Source organism: Hylobates moloch, unplaced genomic scaffold (genome assembly GCF_009828535.3).
Source record: "Hylobates moloch isolate HMO894 unplaced genomic scaffold, HMol_V3 SCAFFOLD_7, whole genome shotgun sequence".
Lineage (NCBI taxonomy): Eukaryota > Metazoa > Chordata > Mammalia > Primates > Hylobatidae > Hylobates > Hylobates moloch.
Window position 1 is genome coordinate 47516471 of NW_026652282.1, and position 21704 is coordinate 47538174.

The 21704-nt window shown below is 41.2% G+C and overlaps 1 pseudogene; it reads left to right on the plus strand.

The window, feature by feature from the left end:
* LOC116811075 (large ribosomal subunit protein bL32m-like) overlaps nucleotides 1–10240 on the plus strand; it is a 47303-nt pseudogene extending 37063 nt beyond the window's left edge.
* The last annotated feature ends 11464 nt before the right edge of the window (nucleotides 10241–21704 follow it).

Here is a 21704-nt window from a genome sequence, read left to right on the forward strand (position 1 = left end):
AGCCAAAGGATTTGAAATCAGTATGTCAAAGAGATATCTGCACTTCCATATTTATTGCAACATTATTCACAATAGCCAAGATATGGAATCAACCTAAATGTCCATCAACAAATGAATGGATTAAGAAAATGTATACATTCACAATGAAATGCTATTTAGTATTTCAAAAGAAGGAAATCCTGCCATTACCAACAAAAAAGATGAACCTGGAGGATATTATGCTACATAAAATATGCTAGGTACAGAAAGTCAAGTACTGCATGATCTCACGTATATGTGGAATCTAAAACTTAATATACCTGTTAATCAAACTTAATATACCTGTTAATCAAACTTATAGAAGCAGAGAACAGAATAGTGGTTACCAGGGGCCAGGGGTTAAGGGGAATTGAGAGATGTTGGTCAACAGATACAAAATTTCAGTTAGACGGGAGGAATAAATTTTTTTGATATCTATTGCACAGCATGGTGAGTATAGTTAATGATAATAATGTATTGCATATTTCAAAATTGCTAAGAGAGCAAATTTCAAATTTTCTCACTACAAAAATTGATAAGTATTTGAGGTGATGGATATGTCAAGTCACTTGATCTAATTACTTCACACTGTATACATATATCATAACATCATATTGTGCCCCATAAATATACACAATTCTAATTTTTCAATTAACAGTTAAAAAGTTTAAATAAAAAGGAAATTATGTAGCCCAGAAAGGAATGAGATAATATACACAAAGTGTTGAAAAAAAAAACAAAAAACCTTCCAACCAAGAATGCTACATCTCGCAATATAGCCCTTCAAAAACGAAGGAGAAATAAAGACTTCCTCACACAAATAAAAGCTGAGAAATTTCATCAGTACCAGATCTTCCTAACAAGAAATGCTAAAGAGAGTTATTCAAGTTGAAACAAAAGGATGCTAAACATAAACATGATAGCATAAGAAAGTATGAAACTCATTGATAAACGTAAATATATAGACAAATACAGAAAATTATATTACTGTAATGATGGTGGGTTAACCACTTTTAATTCCAGTATGAGTTGAAAGATTAAAATACTAAAAATAATGATAACTAAAATATATTTAAATGTACACAATGTGAATAGGTGAAAATCTTGACGATAAGACAATAAAATATATGGAGTGGAAAAGTTACGATGTAGCATATATGCATGCAGTTGAAGTTGTTATCAGCTTAAAATAGGCTGTTATAAACTTTTTTATATAAATTCCAAGGTAATGACAACCACAAAAATACCTGTACAGGAAACACAAAAGAAAAAGAGAAAAGAATCAAATCATAGCAATACAAAATATAAAACAAACAAAAAGGAGCACAACAAGAGAAGAAAAGACAGACAAAAGAAGTACAGGACTAACACAAAACAATTAACAACGTGGCAATTGTAAATTCTTCTTTATCAATAATTACCTTAAATGCAAATGAACTAAACTCCCCAATGAAAAGACATACATTAAAAAAGAAAAGAGCAAACTACATGCTGTCTAAAAGAAACTCGCTTTAGATTTAAGGACACAAGAGGCTGAAAGTAATGGCATGGAAAAAAATCTCATGCAAATGGTAAACAAAAGAAAGAAGGGGTGGCAATACTCAGACAAATAATAATTTAAGTCAAAAATTGTCACAAGTGACAAAGAAGAACATTATATAATGATAAAAAGACTAATCTGCCAGAAAGATAAAATCGTTACAAATATATATGCACCCAACATCAGTTCTCTTAATTTCATAAAGCAAACATTGACAGGCTGAAGGAAGAAATAGACAGCAATACAATAATAGTAGGAAACTTCAAAATCCCACTTTCATTAATGGGTAAAACACCCAGATAGAAGATCAATAGGGAAAGAGAGGACTTAAATAGCACCATAGACCAAATGGACCTAAGAGACATATATGGAATATTCCACCCAACAATAGTAGAATACACATTTTTTTTAAGTGCACATGGAAGAATCTCGAAGATAGACTACATGTTAGGTCAAAAACATTTCTTAGCAAATTTAAGATTGAAATCATACCAGATAAGTTTTCTGATGATAGTGAAATAAAACTAGAAATCAATAGCAGAAGGAAAACTGAAAATTTTCAAATAAGTGGAAATTAAACAATACTCTTTTGGAACAGCCATTGGGTCAAAGAAATCAAAAAGAAAATGAGAAGATACCACAAGTCAAATGAAAATGAGAACAAAACATATCCAAACTAATGGAATGCAGCAAAAGCAGTACCGAGAGAGCAGTTTATAGGAAGAAATGCTTACATTAGAAAAGAAAAAATATCTCAAGTAAACAACCTGTCTTTCAACTCAAGGAGCTGGAAAAAAAAAGAACAAACTATGCCCAAAGTTAGGAGAAGGAAAGAAATAACAATAATTGGAGCAGAAATAAACAAACTGGAAAATAGAAAAAATCAACAAAACTAAAAATTTTTTTAAAGATAAGCAAAATTGACTAAAAATTATTGAAGATGCAAATAAAATCATAAATGAAAGAAGAGACATTACAACAGAAATAAAATAAACACAACAGAAATAAAAAGGATCATAAGAGACTACTGTGAACAATTATATGCCAGCAAACTGGATAAACTAGAAGAAGAGTTTATTTAATGGATAAATTTAATGGATAAATTCCTACAAATGTACAACCTACTAAGACTAAAGCATGAAGAAATAGAAAATCTGAGCAGAAGTATAGTTAGTAAGGACTTTGAGTCAGTAATGAAAAAACCTCCCAACAAAGAAAAGCCCAGAGCTTGGCTTCACTGGTGAATCCTAATAACAATTAAAGAAGAATTAATGCCAATTCTTCTCAAACTCTTCCAAAAAATGAAGAGGAGGGAATGCCTAAAACCCATTTTATGGGGCCAGCATTACCCTGATACAAAGCCAGACATTACCATAAGAGAAAACAACAGGCCAATATCTCTGATGAATATAGATGTAAAAATCCTCAATAAATTACTACAAAACTGAACCAGACAGCACATTAAAAGGATTATACACCATGTCCAAGTGGGATTTATCCCTGGGATGCAAGGATTTCTAAATTTTACTTCCCACACAACACCAATGTAGCGAAGATGTTTTAACTGATGAAAATCAATTAATGCGATACACCACATTAGCACAATAAAAGCTAAAAAATCACATAATTATCTCAATAGATGCACAAAAAGCATTTAAGAAAATTGCAAATTAAAACCACACTGAGATACCGTCTTACATAAGCCAGAATGACTTTTATTAAAAAGTTAAAAACCAACACATATTGGCATGGATATAGAGAAAAAGGAACACTCATACACTGCTGGTGGGAATGTAAATTAGTTCAACTTCTATAGAAAACAGTGTGGAGATATCTCAAAGAACTGAAAATAGAACTATCATTTGACCCAGCAATCCCACCTCCTGGGTATCCACCCAAAGGAAAATAAATCATTATATTAGAAAGACAACCAGAACTTATATGTTTATTGCAGCACTATTTACAATAGTAAAGTCATGAAACCAACCTAAGCCTGCACCAACAATGGAGTGGATCAAGAAAATGTGGCATATTCTGGACATAGAAATGGGCAAAGATTTCATGACAAAGATACCAAAAGTAATTGCAACAAAAGCAAAAATTTACAAATGGGAGCTAATTAAACTAAAGAGCTTCTGCACAGCAAAAGAAACTATCGGCCGGGCGCGGTGGCTCAAGCCTGTAATCCCAGCACTTTGGGAGGCCGAGGTGGGCGGATCACAAGGTCAGGAGATCGAGACCACGGTGAAACCCCGTCTCTACTAAAAATACAAAAAATTAGCCGGGCGTGGTGGCGGGCGCCTGTAGTCCCAGCTACTCGGAGAGGCTGAGGCAGGAGAATGGCGTGAACCCGGGAGGCGGAGCTTGCAGTGAGCCGAGATCGCGCCACTGCACTCCAGCCTGGGTGACAGAGCGAAACTCCGTCTCAAAAAAAAAACAAAAAAGAAACTATCAACAGAGTAAACAGACAACCTAACAGAATGGGAGAAAATGTTTCCAAATTATGCATCTATAAGGAACTTAAACAAATTTACAAGAAAAAGAACAACCCCATTAAAAAGTGGGCAAAGGACATGACAGACACTTCGCAAAAGAAGACATAATGTGGCCAACGAGCATATGAAAAAAAAGTTTAGCATCATTGATCATTAGAGAAATGCAAATCAAAACCACAATGAGATACCATCTCACACCAGTCAGAATGGCCATTATTAAAAAGTCAAAAAATAACAGGTGCTGGCAAGGTTGTAGAGAAAAAGGAATGCTTATATACTGTTGGTGGAAGTATAAAGTAGTTCAACCATTGTGGAAAGCAGTGGGGCAATTCCTCAAAGAGCTAAAAACAGAACTACTGGTCAGGCGCAGTGGCTCACGCCTGTAATCCCAGCACTTTGGGAGGCCGAGGTGGGCGGATCACGAGGTCAGGGGTTCAAGACCAGCCTGGCCAACATGGTGAAACCCCATCTCTACTAAAAATATAAAAATTAGCCGGGCATGGTGGCGCATAGTCCCAGTTACTTGGGAGGCTGAGGCAGGAGAATTGCTTGAACCCAGGAGGCAGAGGTTGCAGTGAGCCGAGATCACGCCACTGCACTCCAGCCTGGGTGACAGAGCAAGAGTGTCTCAAAAACAAACAAAACAAATAAACAAACACACAAAAGACAAAAACAAAACCAAACCCAGAAATCCCATTACTGGGTATATTTCCAAAAGAATATAAATCATTCTATCATAAAGACACATGCACGTATATGCTCATTGCAGCACTATTCACAACAGCAAAGACATGGAATCAACTTAAATGCCCATCAATGATGGTAGACTGGGTAAAGAAAACGTGGTACGTACACACCATATGAATACTATGCAGCCATAACAAAGAACAAGATCATGTTCCTTGCAGGAACATGGATGGAGCTGGAGGCCATTATCCTTAGCAAACTAACACAGGAACAAAAAACCAAATACTGCATGTTCTCACTTATAAGTTGGAGTTAAATGAGAACACATGAACACATAGAGGGGAACAACAGACACTGGGGCCTATTGGAGGGTGAAGAATAGGAGGAGGGAGAGGATCAGGAAAAATAACTAATGGGTACTAGGCTTAATACCTGGGTGATGAAGTAATCTGTACAACAAACACCTGTGACACAAGTTTACCTGTCTAACAAGCCTGCACACGTACCCCCGAACTTAAAAGTTAAGGGCTGGGAGCAGTGGCCCATGCCTGTAATCCCAGCACTTTGGGAGGCTGAGGCAGGTGGATCATCTGAGGTCAGGAGTTCAAGACCAGCCTGGCCAACATGGTGAAACCCCGTCTCTACTAAAAAATACAAAAATTAGCCGGGCATAGTGGCGAGCACCTATAATTCCAGCTACTTGGGAGGCTGAGGCAGGAGAACCACTTGAACCCGGGAGGCGGAGATTGCAGTGAGCCGAGATCACACCACTGCATTCCAGCCTGGGCAACGAGCAAAACTCTGTCTCGATAAATAAATAAATAAATAAATAAATAAATAAATAAATAAATGTTAAAAAACAGAAAATGTGATATAGATACACCATGGAATACTATGCAATCATAAAAAACAATGAAATCATTTCCTTTGCAGCAACATGGATGCAGTGGAGGCGATTATCCTACGTGAACTAACACAGAAACAGAAAATCAAATATTGCATCTCTCATTTATTAAATGGGAGCTAAACAAAGGGTACACATGGACATAAAGATGGAGAAAATAGACTCCAAGGACTTCAAAAAGGGGGAGGCTGAGAGGGGGATGAGGGTTGAAAAATTACCTGTTAGATATAAGGTCCAATATTTGGGTGATGGGTACACTAGAAGCCCAACCCCCACTATTACTCATGTAATACCCATGTAACAAACAAGTGCGTGTACCCTCTAGATCTAAAATAAAATTTAAAAAAATTAAAAAGAAAATTTAACACTTTTTTTTTTTTTTTTTTTTGAGACAGGGTCTCGCTCTGTCACCCAGGCTGGAGTGCAGTGGCTCAATCTCGGCTCACTGCAAGCTCCACCTCCTGGGTTCACACCATTCTCCTGCCTCAGCCTCTCCAAGTAGCTGGGACTACAGGCGCCCGCCACCACGCCCGGCTAATTTTTTGTATTTTTAGTAGAGACGGGGTTTCACTGTGGTCTCGATCTCCTGACCTCGTGATCCGCCCGCCTCGGCCTCCCAAGGTGCTGGGATTACAAGCGTGAGCCACCGCGCCCGGCCACATTTTCATAATGAAATCTTTCAGCAAACTAGGAATAGAAGAAAAATACCTCAACGTAGTAAAGGTCATAATGAAAAGCCCACAACAAACATACTCATGGTGAAAATAGAACTACCATATAATCCAACAATTCCATCTCTGGCTATTTATTCCAAAGAATTGAAATCAGGAACTTGGAGAGATATTTGCACTCCTATGTTCATCACATCATTATTCACAACCAAGATACGGAAACAACCTAAATGTCCATCAACTGATGAATGAATAAACTGTGGTATGCACATATGATGGAATATTATTCAGTGTTAAAAATGGAGGAAATCTTGCCACATATGACAACATGAATGAACTTTGAGGACATTTTGCTAAGTAAAATAAGCCAGTGATAGAACAAATACTGTGTGATGCTACTTAGATGAGGTATTTAAGATAATCAAAATCATAAAACCAGATAATAGAATGGTGGTGACCAGGGATTGGGAAAAAGGGGAAATGAGGAGTTGCTATTCAATGGGTATCAAGTGTCAGTTATGCAAGATGAATAAGTTGTAGAGATATGCTATATAACGTCGTGCCTATAGTTAACAATACTGTAAATTTTGTAAACTTAAAATTTGTTGAAAGTAGATCTCATGTTGTGTTCTTACTACAATGAATTTTTTTAGAAAGATATTTCATGCAAAGACTAACCAAAGGAGAGCAGAGAGAGATGGCTATACAAATATAAGGCAAAATAGACATTAAGGCAATAACTGTTACAAGAGACAAAGAAGGACATTAAATAATGATAAAATGGTCAATGCACCAAGAAGTAGAACAATTATCAACATATTCATTAAATATCAGATCTCCTAAATACATAAAATAAACATTGATAGAATTGAACGTAGAAGGCTGGGCGTGGCAGCTCACGCCTGTAATCCCAGCACTTTGGGAGGCCAAGGAGGTGGATCACCTGAGATCAGGAGTTCAAGACCAGCCAGGCCAACAGGGCGAAACCCTATCTCTCCTGAAAATACAAAAATTAGCTGGGCGTGGTGGTGTGCACCTGCAATCCCAGCTACTTGGGAGGCTGAGGCAGGAGAATTGCTTGAACCCAGGAGGCAGAGGTTGCAGTGAGCTGAGATCACGCCATTGCACACCAGCTTGGACGACAGAGAGAGACTCTGTCTCAAAAAAAAAAAAAGAAAGAAAGAAAAAAGAATTGAACAGCGAAATAAACAGAACTACAATAATAGTAGGGGGCTCCAAGACTACATATTCATATGGAAAATACAACCATATAGAAGATCAATAAAAAAATAGAGGACTTGTACACACTATAGGCCAATTAGATATAACAGACATAAAACAGAACACTTACCCACCAATAGCAGAATACACATATTTCTCAAGTACACATGGAGCATTCTCCAGGATAGACCATATGTTAAGCCACAAAACAAGTCTCAATAAATCTAAAAATATTGGAAACAAAAAGTATCTGTTCTTTTTCTTTTTTTTTTTTTTTTGAGACAGGGTCTCGCTCTGTCCCCCAGGCTGGAGTGCAGTGGCCCAATCTCGGCTCGCTGCAACCTCCACCTCCCGGGTTCAAGCTATTCTCCTGTCTTAGCCTCCTGAATAGCTAGGATTACAGGTACGCACCAACACGCCCGGCTAATTTTTGTATTTTTAGGAGAGGTGGGGTTTCACCATGTTGGCTAGGCTGGTCTCAAACTCCTGAGCTCAAGTGATCTACCCACCTCAGCCACTCAAAGTGCTGGGATTACAGACATGAGCCACCACGCCCGGCATCTTTTCTAATCACAATGGGATGAAACCAGAAATCAGCAGTGTCAGGCCCCTGAGCCCAAGCCAAGCCATCACATCCCCTGTGACTTGCATGTATACATCCAGATGGCCTGAAGTAACTGAAGATCCACAAAAGAAGTAAAAATAGCCTTAACTGATGACATTCCACCATTGTGATTTGTTTTTGCCCCACCTTAACTGATCAATGTACTTTGTAATCTCTCCCACCCTTAAGAAGGTACTTGGTAATCTCCCCCACCCTTAAGAAGGTTCTGTGTAATTCTCCCCACCCTTGAGAATGTACTTTGTGAGATCCACTCCTGCCCGCAAAACATTGCTCTTAACTTCACCGCCTATCCCAAAACCTATAAGAACTAATGATAATCCACCACCCTTTGCTGACTCTCTTTTCAGACTCAGCCCACCTGCACCCAGGTGAAATAAACAGCCATGTTGCTCATACAAAGCCTGTTTGGTGGTCTCTTCACATGGACGCGCATGAAAAGCAGCAGAAGGAAAACTGGAAAATTACCAAAAGTGGAAATTGAACAACTCACTTGTAAACAACCAATGGATCAAAGAAGAAATCACCAGGGAAATTAGGAAATACCTTGAGATGAATGAAAATGAAAATACAGGCCGGGTGCGGTGGCTCACACCTTTAATCCCAGCACTTTAGGAGGCCAGGGTGGGCAGATCACCTCAGGAGTTCAAGAGTAGCCTGGCCAACATGGCGAAATCCCATCTCTACTAAGAATACAAAAATTAGCCGGGCTTGGTGGCACACGCCTGTAATCCCAGCTACTTGGGAGGCTGAGGCAGGAGAATCGCTTGAACCCGGGAGACGGAAGTGGCAGTGAGGTGAGATCACGCCACTGCACTCCAGGCTGGGCGACAGAGCAAGACTCCGTCTCAAAAAAAGAAAACGAAAATACAACTTACCAAAACTTGTAGGATGTGGCAAAAGCACTGGAAAGAGGGAAATTTATAGCTGTAATCACTTATACTAAAAAAAAGAAAGATCTCAAATCAACAATCTAACTTTACACTGTAAGGCTCTAAAAAAATAAAAACAAAATAACCAAAAGCTAGAAGAAGGAAGGAAATAATGGAGCAGAGAAAAATGAAATAGTAAATAGAAAAATAATCGAGAAAATAAAGAAAATCAAGAGTTGCTTCTTTGAGAAGATTAACAAAATTGACAAATTGTTAGCCAGAATAACTAAGAAAAAGACAGAGAAGACCCAAATAACTAAAATCAGAAATAAAGAGTGGACGTTAAAACCAATTTTACAGTTCCACCATGGCCTGCGGCCCAGGGACTGCTTCGAAACTACTGGGAGTAACTACTGCGGAAGCTTCCATAGAGCTGGCCGGGCTTTCCTAGTTCTCCGTGGGGACCAGCATTAGCAGTACAGAGCCCAGCCATATTTACAGAGCCAGCAAATGATACCAGTGGAAGTAAAGAGAATTCCAGCCTTTTGTGTAGTATCTTTTGGATTGCAGCTCCCAAAAACAGACGCACCATTGAAGTTAACCTGTGTAGGAGAAGAAACCTTTAGAAGCTTATTAAAGTTAAGAACAGTATAGGCAGGCACGGTGGCTCACGCCTGTAATCCCAGCACTTTGGGAGGCCGAGGTGGGCGGATCACGAGGTTAGGAGATCAAGACCAGCCTAGCCAACACAGTGAAACCCCGTCTGTACTAAAAATACAAAAAATTAACCAGGCGTGGTGGCACACGCCTGTAGTCCCAGCTACTCGGGAGGCTGAGGCAGAAGAATCACTTGAACCCGGGAGGTGGAGGTTGCAGTGAGCCGAGGTCGCCCCACTGCACTCCAGCTTGGGCGACGAGCAAGATTTCATCTCAAAAAGAAAATGAAAAAAAAAAGAACAATATAGATGTTTGTCCTGAATGTGATCACCTGAAACAGAAATATGTCCTTTGTGGCTACTGCTATGAGAAAGTGTGCAAGTAGACTGCAGAAATCAGACGACAGACAGGGAAACAAGAAGGGGGGCCTTTTAAGGCTCCCACCATAGAGACTATGGTGCTGTACAAGGGAGAGACGCCATCTGAACAAGATCAGGGCAAGAGGATGATTGAACGAGACAGAAAGCAACCATCTTGGTTCACCCAGAATTGACACCAAAGATGTTAAAAGGATAACTTCACAGTAAATCATTTCTCCTGAAATAGAGGAAGATTCTTTATGTTGTTGTGCTTGTTTTTTAATCATCAATATAGTTTAACACATTCTTTCTAAGCAGTTTTGTGCGGGATAATTTGAAGAATATAATATGAGTAAATGCTGAAAATTTTGTGTATCCAAAGGCTCAATGGATTATGTTTCTATTACATATAAGGTTTAAGTAAACATAAAATTTCCAGAACAAAAATAAAAAATTTAAAATTCATAGCAAGAAAAAACAATTTTACAGAAATATAAAGGATCTTAAGAGACTACTATGAATAATTATAGGTCAACAAATTGGATAACCTAGATGAAAGGGACAAATTCCTAGAAAACAAACCTACCAAGACTGAATCATGTAGAAATAGAAAATCTGAGCAAATCTGTAATTAGCAAGGACACTGAATCAGCTGTCAAAAACCTCCCAAAAGAAAACCTCAGGATGCTATGGGCTCACTCATGGATTCTACAAAACATTTAAAGAAGAACACAAATACTCCTGAAACTCTTACAAAAGAAAAAAAAATGAAGAGGAGGGAAAACTTCCAAATTCATTTAATGAGACCAGCATTATCTTGATACCAAAGCCAGACAAAGGCACTACAAGAAAACTATAGACCGGTATCTCTGATAAACAGTGATTCAAAAATATTCAACAAAATACTAGCAGAGTTCAACAGCACATTAAGAGAATTACACATCATGACAAGTGGATTTATTACTGAAATGCAAGGTTGGTTCAACATATGAAAATCAATCTATGTAGTAAACCACATTAACAGAATAATGGAAAAAGTCCACATTACCACCTCAACTAATGCAGAAAAACATTTGACAAAATTTAACAGTCACTTATGATAAAAACACTCTATAAACTAGGAATGAATAGCAGGAAAATACCTCAAGATAATAAAGGCCATATATGAAAAACCCACAGCTAACATCATACTTAACAGTGGAAGATTCAAAACATTTCCTATAAGATGAGAAACAAACAAGGATATCCACTATCATCACTTCTATTCAACATTGTATTGGAAGTTCTAGCCAGAGCAATTAGAAAAGAAAAAGAAACAAGAGGCATCTAAATTAGGAAGAAATAGTTATGCCTGTTCACAAATGATATGATCTTATATGTGGACAACCATAAAGATTACACACACAGATAGACACACACACACCTGTTGGAACTAAAAAATAAATTTAGTGAAGTTGCAGAATACAAAATCAACATGCAAAAATCAGTTTCATTTCTCTACACTATGAACATCTCTACAAATGAACAATTTGAAAAGGAAATTCATTTTGAAATTCTATTTAGAATAGCATCAAAAGTCCGGGTGCAGTGGCTCACACCTGTAATCCCAGCACTTTGGAAGGCTGAGGCGGGCAGATCACTTGAGGTCAGGAGTTTGAGACTGGCCTGGCCAACAAGGCGAAACCCTGTCTCTCCTAAAAATACAAAAATTAGCCAGGCATGGAGGGGCATACCTGTTATCCCAGCTACTTGGGAGTCCAAGGCAGGAGAATAGCTTGAACCCAGGAGGCAGAGGTTGCAGTGAGCCAAGATTGTGCCACTGCACTCCAGCCTGGGCGACAGAGTGAGACTCTGTCTCAAAAACAAAACAAAACAAAACAAAAACTACAAAGTGTTGCTGAAGAAAAATGAACTGAACTGTGTTCATGGATTGGAAAATAATATTGTTAAAATGTCAATAGTACACAAAGTGATCTACAGATTTATTGCAATCAGTATCAAAGTCACAATAGTATTTTTTGCAGAAATAGAAAAATGTATCCTGAAATTAATATTTCAAGGGACCCCAAATACCCAAAACAATCTTTTAAAAGAGAACAAAGTTGTATTTTTCCCACTTCCTGATTTCAAAGCATATTACATAGCGGCCGGGCATGGTGGCTCATGCCTGCAATCCCAGCACTTTCGGAGGCCGAGGCAGGCGGATTACCAGGTCAGGAGATCGAGACCATCCTGGCTAACATGGTGAAACCCCGTCTCTACTAAAAACACAAAAAAATTAGCTGGGTGTGGTGGCGGGCACCTGTAGTCCCAGCTACTCAGGAGGCTGAGGCAGGAGAATGGCGTGAACCCGGGAGGCGGAGCTTGCAGTGAGCCGAGATTGCGCCACTGCACTCCAGCCTGGGTGACAGAGCCAGACTCCGTCTCAAAAAAAAAAATAAATAAAATAAAATAAAATAACAATCAGAAACCACTACACATGTATTAGCATTCGTCTATATGTCTGTCTTTATGTCAGTACCACACTGTTTTGATTACTGTAGCTATGTAATTTTTTTTTTTTTTTGAGACGGAGTCTGGCTCTCACCCAGGCTGGAGTGGCATGATCTCGGCTCACTGCAAGCTCCGCCTCCCGGGTTCACGCCATTCTCCTGCCTCAGCCTCTCCGAGTAGCTGGGACTACAGGCGCCCGCCACCACGCCCGGCTAATTTTTTGTATTTTTAGTAGAGACGGGGTTTCACCGTGGTCTCGATCTCCTGACCTCGTGATCCGCCCGCCTCGGCCTCCCAAAGTGCTGGGATTACAAGCGTGAGCCACTGCGCCCGGCCTTCTGATTGTTATTTTAATTTGCAATTACCACTACATACCTATTATAAGAGCTAAAATCCAAAACACTGACAACACCAATTGCTGCTGGGGATGTGAAGCAACAGGAACTCTCATTCATTGCTGGTGGGAATGCAAAATGTTACAACCACTTTGGAATACAGTTTGGCAGTTTCTTATGAAACTAAACATAGTCTTATCATATGATGCTATAATCATACCCTTTGGTATTTCCTCTAATGAGTTCTAAACTTCCATCCATACAAAAACCCTCACATGAGATTTTTTATAGCAGCTTTATTCATAATTGCCAAAACTTGGATGCAAGCAAGATGTCCTTCAATAGTGATAAACTAGCTGTTGGTACATCCATACAATGGAATACTATTCAATACTAAAAAGAAATGAGCTATCAAGCCATAAAAAAGTAGGATGAATCTTAAGTTCAGATTGCTAAATGAAGGAAGCCAATCTGAGAAGGCCACATACTGGGATTCCAACTATATGACATTCTAGAAAGGGCAAAACTATGAAGACAGTAACAAGGTTGATGGTTCAGAGAGATTCAGAAGTGGTAGTAGGGAGAGAGTAGGTGAAACACAGGTGATATTTAGGGTTTGATACTGTAATGGTGGACACATGTCATTACACATTACATTTGTCATAACCCATAGAAGGTACAACACAGAATCAACCCTAATGTAAATTATGTATTTTAATTAATAATAATATATCCATATTGATTCATCAATTCTAACAAATATACCACACTAACTCAAGATGTTAATAATACAAAAAATAAGCAGAGTGAGGTGGTATATGAGAACTCTCTATACTTTCCACTCAATTTTTCTTTTTTTTTATTTTCAACTTTTAAGTTCAGGGGTACATGTGCAGGATGTGCACGTTTGTTACATAGGTAAACGTGTGTCATGGTGGTTTGCTGCACAGATCATCCCATCACCTAAGTATTAAGCCCAGCATCCATTAGCTATTCTTCCTTATGCTCTCCTTCCTCTCACTTCCCACCCTCTGACAGCCCCCAGTGTGTTTTGCTCCCCACCATGTATCCATGTGATTTCATCATTCAGCTCCCACTTGTTTGTGTCCTTTCTGATTTCCTTAAGCAGTGGTATGTAGTTCTCCTTGTAGAGGTCCTTCATTTCCCTTGTTAGCTGTATTCCTAGATATTTTATTCTTTTTGTAGCAATTGCGAATGGGAGGTCATTCATGATTTGGCTCTCTGCTTGCCTGTTGTTGGTGTATAGAAATGATAGCAATTTTTGCACATTGATTTTTGTATCCTGAGACTTTGCCAAAGTTGCTTATCAGCTTAAGAAACTTTGAGGCTGAGACAATGGGGCTTTCTAGATATACGATCATGTTACTTGCAAACACAGATAGTTTGACTTCCTCTCTTCCTATTTGAATACCTTTATTTCTTTTTTTTTTTTTTTTTTTTTTTTTTTTTTTTTTGAGACGGAGTCTCGCTGTCACCCAGGCTGGAGTGCAGTGGCGCAATCTCGGCTCACTGCAAGCTCCGCCTCCCGGGTTCACGCCATTCTCCTGCCTCAGCCTCCAAGTAGCTGGGACTACAGGCGCCCGCCACCACGCCCGGCTATTTTTTTTTTTTGTATTTTTAGTAGAGACGGGGTTTCACCGTGGTCTCGATCTCCTGACCTCATGATCCGCCTGCCTCGGCCTCCCAAAGTGCTGGGATTACAAGCGTGAGCCACCGCGCCCGGCCACCTTTATTTCTTTCTCTTGCTTCATTGCCCTGGCCAGAACTTCCAATACTGTTTTGAATAGGAGCCCAGTTCTGAGCCCTTGCTGGAGAGGTGTTTCAGTCATTTGGAGGAAAAAGGGCACTCTGGCCTTTTGAGTTTTCAGCGTTTTTGCATTGATTCTTTCTCATCTTTGTGGGCTTATCTACCTTCAGTCTTTGAGGTTGCTGACCTTTGGATGGGGCTTTTGTGTTTGTTGTTGTTTTCTGTTTGTTTTTCTTTTTAGAGTCTTCCCACTCTTCCACAGGGCTGCTGTGGTTTGCTGGGGCTCCACTCCAGACCCTAGTTGCCTTGGTTTTTCCTGTACCTGGAGGTATCACTGGTGAAACAGCAAAGATGGCACCCTGCCCCTTCCTCTGGAAGCTCTGTCCCAGGAGTGTACTGGCCTATTGCCAGCCCGAACACACCTGTAGGAGGTGGCAGGAGACCCCAGTTGGGAGGTCTCATCCAGTCAGGAGGAACAGGATCAGGGGCTTGCTTAAAGAAGCAGTCTGGCTGGCTGGGCACGGTGGCTCATGCCTGTAATCCTAGCACTTTGGGAGGCCGAGGCGGGCGGATCACAAGGTCAGGAGATCGAGACCATCCTGGCTAACACAGTGAAACCCCGTCTCTATCAAAAATACAAAAAAGAAATTAGCCTGGCGTGGTGGCGGGGTCCTGTAGTCCCAGCTACTCAGGAGGCTGAGGCAGGAGAATGGCGTGAACCCGGGAGGTGGAGCTTGCAGTGAGCCGAGATCACATCACTGCACTCCAGCATGGGTGACAGAGCAAGACTCTGTCTCAAAAAAAAAAAAAGAAGCAGTCTGGCTGCTTTTGGTAAGGCACCTGTGCTGTGTTGGGGATCCCTTCAGTCCCCAAATGGTTTGGGCTCTGGAAGGCCCACAAACTGGACCGGCTGAGAAGCCCAGACAGCCAAGGTGGTAGCCTGCCCTGCCCCTCAGGCACTCCATCCCAGGGAGAAATTAGAGCTCTGTCGGCCCTGTAGAACGTGAGTGGGGGTGGCCAGAGGCCCCAGCTGGGAGGACCCGGCTGGGAGGACCTGCCCTGCGAGGAGTGGATCAGGGTCCCACTTAAAGAAACAGCCTGGCCTCGCCTTGACAAAACAGCTGTGTTGTGGTGGGGAATTGCCTCTGCCCCTGTCGCCTTAGACTCTCCAAAGCGCGCAGGCTGGAACAGCTAAGTCCTCGTCCAACCAACCCAGGTGGCAGCCCTCCCCTCCCCTAGGCACTCAGTCCTAGGGAGAAATCAGAGCCCTGTGCCTAATACCTGAGGACGGGTGTGGCTGGAGTGCCTGGCCGGGAGGTCCCACTCAGTGAGGAGGAACGGATGGGGCCCTGCTTAAAGAGGAAGCCGGGCCACAATCTGGCAAGGCTGCTGTGCCGCGCTGCTGGGGGTACCCTTCCTCCTCTGGACCATTTGGACTCTCCAAAGCCTGCAGGCTGGAATGGCTGAGTCATTCAACCAACACAGGTGGCGGCCTTCCCCTCCCTCAGGCACTCTGTCCCAGGGAGAGATCAGAGTTCTGTTCCTAATATGTGCGGGTGGATGTGGCTGGAGGGCCTGGCTGGGAGGTCCCACCCAGTGAAGAAGAATGGATCCTGCGCCACATAAAGAAGCAGTCTGGCCACGATCTGGCAAAGCTGTTGTGGTGCTCTGTTTTGGGGACTCCTCCTTGTCTGGGCCGTTTGGACTTTCCAAAGCCCACAGGCTGGAACAGCTGAGTCGACCAAACAACAGAGATGACGCCTGCCCATCCTCAAAGTGGCTCAGTCTGGTCTCAGGTAGGCTTCACCCTGTTGCCAGTAGCTGGCTGGAATTCCAAGCCAGTGAGTCTTATCTTGTGAGGTGCAGTGGAAGTGGGGCCTCCAGAAAGACGCCACTGGCTGGGTGCGGTGGCTCATGCCTGTAATCCCAACACTTTGGGAGGCGGAGGCGGGTGGATCACTTGAGGTCAGGAATTCCAGACCATCCTGGCCAACATGGCGAAACCCGGTCCCTACTAAAAATACAAAAATGAGCCCGCGTGGTGGCGGGAGCCTGTAATCCCAGCTACTCGGAAGGCTGAGGCCGGAGAATCGCTCGAACCGGGGAGGCAGAGGTTGCAGTGAGCGGAGATGCTGCCACTGCACTCCAGCCTGGACAACAGAGTGAGACTGTCTCAAAAATAAAAAAAAGAGAGAGAGACGCCACTCAGCTCCCTGGATTCCGCCCCCTTCATAGGGGTATGTGGGAGACCTCCTGCCTTGTCTCCTGCCTCCTGTCTGAGTTGCAGACATGTTTGTTGGGGATTCTGGGCCGGAGTATGTAAAGCTCCTGGGTCTATGCGTGCCTGGGCAGCTGCTCTGCCCAGACTCGGCACAGCTGTGTGTCAGACCCAAGGCCCTGGAAGCGTGGGCTCACAGGGGGATCTTCTGATCCACAAGTTGCAAAGATCCATGGGAGAAGCATGGTTTCCAGGGTCGCACAATCACTCACCGCTTTCCTTGGCCTGGTGTGGGGGTGTTGCTCCCAGGTGGGCTGTCGCCCCACCCTGCTTTTCTTCGTTCTCCGTGGGTCCAGGTATTTCCCTAATCAGTCCCAATGGGAGAACCTGGGTATTTCAGTTGAAGGTGATGTATTCACTCTCCCCTTTCGTTCCTCCCACTTAATTTTTCTGTAAACATAAAACTGTTCAAAAAGTAAAGCCTAGGCCGGGCGTGGTGGCGGGCGCCTGTAGTCCCAGCTACTTGGAGAGGCTGAGGCAGGAGAATGGCGTGAACCTGGGAGGCGGAGCTTGCAGTGAGCCAAGACTGCACCACTGCACTCCAGCTTGGGCGACAGAGCAAGACTCCGTCTCAAAAAAAAAAAAAAAAAAGTAAAGCCTATTAATTTAAAAACTATTCTAGTAGTGATATCATATTAAGGTTTTGCATAATGTTATTGAGAAAACTGGGTACTGTATATTCTTTCTTACAACTGGCTATGAATGTGAATCTACAATTATCTCAATAAATTTTTTAAAAGCCTCCACAAAGACATGGAAAATATGAGAAAAAAAGAGCGGAAAAACACAATTATACAGTTTAATTATACATAAATGTATATAATTAAACATTAATTATACGCACTAAATGTATATAATTAAACATTAATTATACGCACTAAATGTATATAATTAAACATTAATTATACGCACTAAATATGTATAATTAAACATTAATTATACGCACTAAATGTGTATAATTATACATTAATTATACGCACTAAATGTGTATAATTAAACATTAATTATACGCACTAAATGTGTATAATTATACATTAATTATATGCACTAAATGTATATAATTATACATTAATAGAGTTCTAGAAAAGAGAACAGGGTAAATAAAAGGAAGGAAATTATCAAACAAATGAAACAGTGATTTCACAGAGTAGAGACATGAATTTCAGATAAAAAGAGTCCACCCACCAAGTGCTCAGCAAAACAGATAATGGAAAAAACATCCAAGTTCTGGGTAGGTCACTGTGACATTTCAAAACATTAGGTATCAAGAAAATTTTTAAGCTTTCAGAAGTGGGGAAAACAAGTTGCCAAGAAAGGAATGACAATAACAATAATATTAACATCTGAGTTCTAATCAACAATGCACACTGAAAGCATTATCTTCAAAATTCAGATGAAAGAATATTTTAAACATAGAATTCTAAAGCTAAACTGTCCTTATGAAGGTAAAATAACTACATTTTCAGTCATGCAAAGAACCCCAAATTTACCTTTCTGTATGCTTAGTGTTCCAAAAATGGAACACTAAGCATATGAGAATTATTTATATCGTACTGCTCAAGCTCATTGCCAAGGTCTGATGGCAAAAATTCAAAAAAATGCAACCTCAGACATAAATGGGCTAAGAAGTTATCATAAGTATGTATGTACGGGAAAAAGAAGAGAAGTTGCTTAAGGATGTTCTCCAACAAAATGCATGATGTATCAGTCACGGTTCTTGGATTCAAGTAACCGAAGCAGACTCTAGTTAACTTACACAGAAAAGAGATTTATTATGAAGTTATCAGTTAGCTCACAGAAGTCTGGAGAATCAGGCTGAAAACACAGAGTGGGAGCTAGGAAGGTAGGCAGGAGGAACCACAGCTAAGGGCCTATCGTGGAAACAGCCTGGTTAGAAGGCTGCTGCTGATACTGGTACCCCTACTGCTCCTACCAGTGAACCTTATCCTACCAGCACATGGCACTGCAAAGGAGAGCTAATTGTCCTGCCATCTGTTGTTTTGGTTTATTTGTTATGGACTTCAGAGTTGAGTTAATCATAATCTGCAATTCACGGCACATTATCACCAGTTCACTGAAGGCTGCTCTTTTACCTTATTTGTTTTATTATTCTTCTTCCCCATCAGTCCCTATCCTCACTCTCATTCTCCTGCCCAACTTAATTACACTTAGCCTCTTAGTGTAATTAATATGTGTATACTTTCAACCCACTTTTCATATGTTTATTTAAGTGTATATCCATGAAAATACACAGCGTTGTTTTACATTTTCATAAAGAGAATTATGCTACAAGTCTCATTCTGTTTCTTACTTTTTTCACTCAGTACTGGGTTTTGGAGACCTATCCATGTGACTCTATGTAAATCTAGCTTATTACTTTTAATTGTTTTGTAATTTTCCATTCTATGAATGTACAACAGTTTGCTTACCCCATCCCATGGTGATGAACACCTGGGTTGCTTCCAATTCCTCACTATCACAAACGATGCTGCAATGAACAACCTCAACTATATTTCCTTAGGACTTGTGTGAGAATTTCTCTGGAATATATGCCCAGAAGCAGGATTGCTGGGTTGTAGGGTATACACATACTTAATTTCATGGTTTGGTACTGCCAAACTCTCTCTGGAATACCCGTACCAGTTTACATTCCAACTCATGGTTGTCCTTTTCCTCGCATCCTCATCGGCCCTTGATAATATCTGACTTTCTACCTGTTACCATTGCTGTAGTGACTTCTCACCGTTATTTTAATTTTCATTTCTCAAATCATTAGTAGGGATAAAAATCTCTTGATATATTCAAATCTTCCCTTGTGTAAACTCAAGTTTCCCCTTCTGTAACTTATTCTTCATATCCTATGCCCATTTTCCTATTGCATTTACTATCTTCTTTTTCTATTTATTGTTCTTTTGTCAGGTTTGCATATCACAAACATATTCTCCTAATCTATCATCCTTCTGTTAGTTTTGTAATATTTCTGGCTTATTTGTGTTGCTGGCTCCAGATTCAAAGCCGTGAAAAGATTAGTCAGTCCTTGTTGCCTCGTGGTCAGGGAAAGGAAGTATCTGACCACCATCAGTTTCCATAGTAGGAAGTGGGATCCTGCCTCTCACCAAGACTCTAGAGGGAAATCCCCCAAAACAGGATGAAAGGATGTTTGGGAGCACTAGAGTTCATTCCTTTGGTTGTCTAACATCCACATATACTCTTCCTCCCGTACTTACACTTCGAAAAAATGTTTCCACTGAATACAGTGCAAATATACCTCATATAAACCAAACATGCACCCATCCCCTTTCCAGAGTGAGAAAACCAAAAACATAAACTAGAATGCTTTCAGGGGCAAGCAATAGAAAACCTAACTCAAACTGTCTTGAATAGTAAATGCAATTCATTGGCTCACTTAACTGAAGAGTCCACGGGCAGGGAGACTTCAGGCATGGCATGATCCGGAATATGGTTCCATTTCTGTGATTCTCTTGGCTCTGCCTCCTCCATTTTTCAGCTCCATCCTCAGGTAGGCCTTCCACATGTTCACAAGATGGCTAACAGCAGCAACCAGGCTACATGCTTCTTTGTTCTCACCCAAGGGAAGATAGGTCATCTCCTCCCTCAAAAGCTGAATAAAAGTCCTAAGCCTCATTGTGATTGGGTCATCCCCGAACCAGTCATCACTGTGGCTAGGAGGGTGAAATTACTCAGATCAGTTTATACCAATAAAGGCCTACACCTAGAGCTGGTGGTGGGGTCAATCCCACTCACATCCCATAGTTGTTATACAGCGGGAGAGGAGTGGAATGGATGCTGCAGAACAACTACAATATCCACTACAAGGGAATAAACTAAGAAAGAGGAAGACATGGGGTCCAAGAAAGATTGGGTTTGTGTTAGGCCATTCTTGCATTGCTACCAAGAACTACCTGCGACTAGGTAATTCATACAGAAAAGAGGTTTAGTTGGCTCATGGTTCTGCAGATTTTACAGAAAGCATGGTGCTGGCATCTGGTTGGCTTTTAGAGAGCCCTAAGGTAGCTTACAATTACGGCAGAAGGCAAAGGAGAAGCAGGCGTGTCACATGGTGAAAGCAGGAGCAAAAGGGGGGGGGGTGCCACACACTTTTCATGGACCAGATTTCCCAGTAACTCACTCACTATTGCAAAGACAGTACTGAACCATGAGAGATTGACCTCCATGACTGAAACATCTCCCACCAGGCCCCACCTCCAGCATTCAACATGACATTTGGGTGAAGACAAATATCCAAACTATATCAGAGTCCAACCTAGAAGAATAATGAAGAGACGTCCCAGGACGACAGCTGTGCCACAGGCCTACAGAGCAATCAGTCCAGATTGGAACAGGAAGATGGAGGACTCCAGGAAGAAGGTATCTGGGGAAAAGGGGGATTCAAATTATTTTATACTTTCCTTGAGAATTTGGAATAACTTTAGTTGATAAAGTCAGACATGCAAGGAAGAAAAGAAAGACAATTAGAAACTCCAGGGGAAAAAAAACTGTACAAGAAAAGAAATACAGGCCAGGCATGGTGGCCCACATCTGTAATCCCAGCATTTTGGTAAGCCGAGGCAGGTAGATAACTTGAGCCCAGAAGTTTGAGACCAACCTGGGCAATATGGAGAAACCCTGTCTCTACAAAACTCCAAAAAAAAAATTAGCTGGGCATGGTGACACACCCCGGTAGTCCCAGCTACTCGGGAGGCTGAGGAAGGAGGATCTCACCTGAGCCCCAGGGATCGAGGTTGCAGTGAGCTGTGATCGTG